Here is a 5,061-nt window from a genome sequence, read left to right as displayed (position 1 = left end):
ACCTTTTTCATTTGAAGGAGCATACCACCATTCCATGTACATGAAATAGTAGTAGCTATGTCTGAGTATTGGATATGTCCCCTTTTCACTCCAAAAAAAATCTCATTAATTAAGAGTTGGAAAAAAAATCGCATTGTTTTACTAAGTTTCTTACTTTAGTATTTTTTTTGTTAGGTTTAGACCTTAGTTTCTATAAAGAATTATTTCTCTTTTTTTTTAAGCCATAAATTTACAAATTGCATCACTAAATTCAATGGTTTGCAAAAAAAAAATCTCTTGTTTTTAAAAAATGCCAAAAATTGACAAATTGCACAAGATAGACAAATTTTTGACGACAATATATATATATATATATATATATATATGAAGTTCGAACAAAATTTCGAAATGTACAAGATAGACATTTTTCGGAAAGTTATTGCATATATTGCTTCGTGTATATACAAGGGTGGAGTACTATTTACATTGCTTCGTGTATATACAAAGGTGGAGTACTATTTACACTGCATTCTGAAAACTAATATTCACATCAAAACAAAACAGTTTCTTTCTTCAAAGTCACATGAAAACAGCATGTTTGGTTGTCTTGCAAAAGCACGAAACAAAGGCACATAGTCGGAGCCATCTAGAAAATATCCATAATTCCCTTCTTCAGACAAGGAACCACCCTCTCCACAAATGAGCACACCTTCATCGCTTTTCAAGAAGATTGATGGGGTTGCTTCTCGAACCGAGCTTCCCATCATCTTCTTCATTTGCTTCATTGCTAGCATCCACATCCGGATAATACCTCTAACAATGAGAATCAAAAAACAAAATTTGATCAACATCAATTGGTTGAGTGAGATGCGGTATCTCCATCACTTTTGTAATTAATAAAATCAAGATTAGCAGAGTTCTCATCAAATTGAACCAACAAACAAGCATTAATTAGCAACTATAGAACAAAATCAAACCAGCACAACTAATCATTAATTAACAACTAATCACAGACCATCACAGGAACCAGCACTAATCATTAATTAGCAACTAATCAGAGACCATCACAGCAACTAATCATAGACGATGAAGCATAGTCCTCCAACAACCAACCACCAACCACCAATCATAGACGATGAAGCATAGTCCTCCAACAACCAACCACCACAAATCATAGACGATGAAGCATAGTCCTCCAACAACCAACCACATACCATCACAGCACAAACCACCACAGACATGCAGACGCTCTGAGCAACATGCAAGAAGAAAGGAGCAAGCCGCATCTCACCTCAACATAACGCGCATGTAGAGGAGATGCCGACAAAGGAGTAGCCCCACACCACGAACCACGCAACCCCCTGCCCTAAACATAGACAGCAACACAGGAGATGCCAACGAATAAGCAGCCCCACACTACGAACCATGCGACCCCCTGTCCTAAACATAGACAGCAACACGCAAGAGTGAGCCGCATACGAAGGAGAAGCCCCACACCACTAACCACGCAACTCCCTACCCTAAACACAGACAGCAACACGCCGGAAGAAAGGAGAGACCACATCTCACCTTAGCAGTAGCAGAGGAGGTGCAGACGATGACAAAGGAGACGCCCACGACTGACGAGCCACCCCATGCACCCCCTTAATTGCCACCCACCAGCCCCCATCCATGCATGCACATTGTCCCAAAAATTTCACAATCATGCTAAATCCTACCTAACACCCAACTGTTAGCCTTATAAACCTTGTAAAAAAATAGCCTTATAAACCTTACAAAAATATAAATTTCCTTGGGGGGCCCTTCGGCCCCCCTCAACCAATTAATTAATCAAAAATATTTTCTAAGGGGGCTTTATGGCCCCCTCTCCCAAAGGGAGGCCTTTGGGAGGGGTTACTCACTCCAAATACACCCAAGTAGTTCGAGTCATCAAGGGTGTATCTTCAAGAGTTGTCGAGGGTGCATCTTTGATTGGACTCATGCGAGTGGCAGGGAGAAACTGGTGCTGCAACAATTGCCACACACCAAGAATCGACGAGAAAAATGTAAGAAAGAAAACATCACCCATGAAATGTCTATGCAAGGCTCATTTGGGCTTTGATGACATGTGTAATAGTTGCATCTCGATGGCATTCTTCTTGCATAGCATGCTATTCATGCACATCATGTGTTTGCTCTTTATCATTTTTGCACCTTGTTTGCCACACACCAAGAATCAGCAAGAAAAATGTAAGTAAGAAAACATCACCCATGAAATGTCTATGCAAGACTTGTTTGGGCTTTGATGATGTGTGTAATAGTTGCATCTCGATTGCATTCTTCTCGCATGGCATGCTATTCATGCACAGCATGTGTTTGCTCTTTATAATTTTCACACCATGTTATTACCGTTAGGAACCAAGTCACTAACAAGTTCATGCACAACACGTGTTTGAGAACCCACCATTTGGGCCCAAGTCTCTCAAGATAAGCTTACCTCAAGCCTTCACATATCTTAAGTGGCCTAACAAGATTCAAATTTGTTACCTTGCCGCCAATGTTAAACATATTTAACCATTCAACCAACCTTCTTAGTTATGATTTTGAATGCTATAATCACATAAGGGTGGCTTTAAAGGATCCACCTATCAAAGCCCAATAGCTTGGGGGAAAACTACCCCACCTCTTGGAGGACTTTCTATCTACAAGATTTTATTAAAGCATTGGTTGGCCTACTATCTATTGAATGTGTTTGGCTATTATGAGAGATCAACCAAACATGTGCAATGGAAGAGGGAAAAGAACCACAAACAAATGGCATATTTGGAGGGCTATGTTTTCACCCACTTTTAATGCCCCCTATTGAAAACATGGCACTCTCCTTTTTGTCATTGTCTTCACCATGGAAAAGGTGATGTTCCTATTCATGATGGGTCATATATCACTAGGTGTGAAGTAACATGCTTTACAAGTTTTTTGAATTTTAAGATTCAAAGCAACCCTCTCTCTCTCTCTCTCTCTCTCTCTCTCTCTCTCACACACACACACACACACACACACACTCACACTCACACACACACATCCTTCTCCCCAACATACATGCATTCAAAAGGATAAATATTATCTCTTGTTCCCTTCTAAAGAGAATAAGCTAAGAGTAGAGCTAGAGTAGTCACGTAAATGTCATAAGAACTTTATTCAATGGAGTGGGATTAGGGCCAAGGCTTGTCATATACAAATTCAACATTGATGAAAATGACTACACACTCTTCACAAAATGTGAGTAGAGTCAAATTTTGGCTCTTAACTTGTCTTTGTATATTTGAGTCTACATTAATAAGTATATATTGTTGCCATATATATAGGCAGTGATGTGTGTGAACACACTTAGGACCGCCGGGGTACTTTTTCCCTCTTTAGGAGGTTTTTTCCCCCGGCTTGTATATACGCCCATTATTCAAGGGCCAACTTATCTTTGTACATTGACACAATCTAATACACTGTGTGTTGTGTGCATCCTTGCTTCTTCTTCTCCAAGCTTTGTGTGCTTTCTGCAACCCTAATTCCAACAATTCGTATCAGAGCAGGCATCGGCTCCCAGGGCCATGCCGCTAGCACCCTCCGACTCACGTTCTCTGATTGAGGTGAGCTTTCACGAGCGCTTGCAGGTCCCTATACTCTATAGATAAGGCCGTAGGGCTTTTTGTTCTCAAAAATTGCATCTGAGGTCGTTTCGGGCTCCATTTTTTGCATTACAAGTTCTGTACAGGTGTTTTCGTCATTTTGTGCAAAAATTTCGACAATGCAGTTTTCTGCAAAACAGGCATACGTATTCTATTGTGGACCATGCTACATAGCACGAGTTGTTTTCTATTCAGTCTTTGCTTCATTACAGGTAGCTTTTGCATCAGTTTCTGTCAATGGCCATGGCTGATAACAACAATGATGTATTTCGCATGTTGTCTGTTGATGGACAAATTGGATGGAGACAGCAACTACCCACTTTGGGCATACATGATGCAGCATGTTTTGGTTGCAAAAGGAGTGTGGAACATTGTGCAGGGTATGGATGTACGTCCAAGTTCTGTGGATGTAGGATCTGTTGAGGATGTAGGATCTGTTGAGGATGTTGCAGGTTCTAGCAACTCTACTGTTGCTGCTGTTTTACCCACTGTTGTACAAGCTCGTTGGGATGGTAAAGATACGCAGGCTCATGCCTTGATTGCACTTTCTGTCAAACGTAACATCACTCCACATATTTGTTCAGCTAAAACAGCAAAATAGGCTTGGGATATTCTAGCTGGTTTGTATGTAGGTCGTAACGAGGCAAAAATCTCTTACCTGCGTAAAGAGCTAGAATCGAAGATTATGCATGAAGATGATGACATGAATGTTTTTCTTGCTGAGATTAAAGATCTCAAGGAACAGTTGATTTCTACAGGTGAGATTATTCCTGATCATTCTCTTGTGCAGACTGTTCTTGATGCTTTACCTGAGTCATATCAGACTTTTACTTCCACGTGGAGACTTGTTACTGAGGACAGACCTGATGTTGTCAAGTATGATACTTTAGTCAACAAGCTCTTGCAAGAAGCGCAGTCCAGGCAAAATAGGGCTAGGCAGCGTGCAGTTGATCAGGCATTTGTTGCTGCCCAAGCAGAGAAGAAGTGGTAAGGCAGCCCCTTCCACTGTTTCTTCTCCTAGTAGTAGGTCTGCAACTTCTTCTCCTTCCACACGTAGCAACAATAGGTGTGAGAAGGCTCTTGATAAAGGCAAAAAAAAGGATCAGGTGCAACTATTGTAAGGCAACTGATCATGTCATTAAGAATTGCCCTAAGCTAAAGGCTAAAGAGGCAAAGAAGAAAGAGTCAAATGCAGCCACAATAGTGGATGCTTCTACAAATGCAAATTTTGCAAATGTTGTGCAGGGTATAGAATGGGCGTTTAGCGTGTATTGCCAGTCTGACCCATCTGTACATGATGCATGTTTGGCAGTTTCTGTTGACTCTGATGTATGGTATTTTGACAGTGGTGCTACAAAGCACATTACCTCGCATCGTGATATGTTCACTTGTCTTGAGGCTGTCTTTGATGGGAATACTG

Source organism: Cibotium barometz, chromosome 49 (assembly GCF_041138505.1).
Source record: "Cibotium barometz isolate CiBa-2024 chromosome 49, ASM4113850v1, whole genome shotgun sequence".
Taxonomy (NCBI): domain Eukaryota; kingdom Viridiplantae; phylum Streptophyta; class Polypodiopsida; order Cyatheales; family Cibotiaceae; genus Cibotium; species Cibotium barometz.
Note: the sequence above shows the minus strand (reverse complement) of the source record.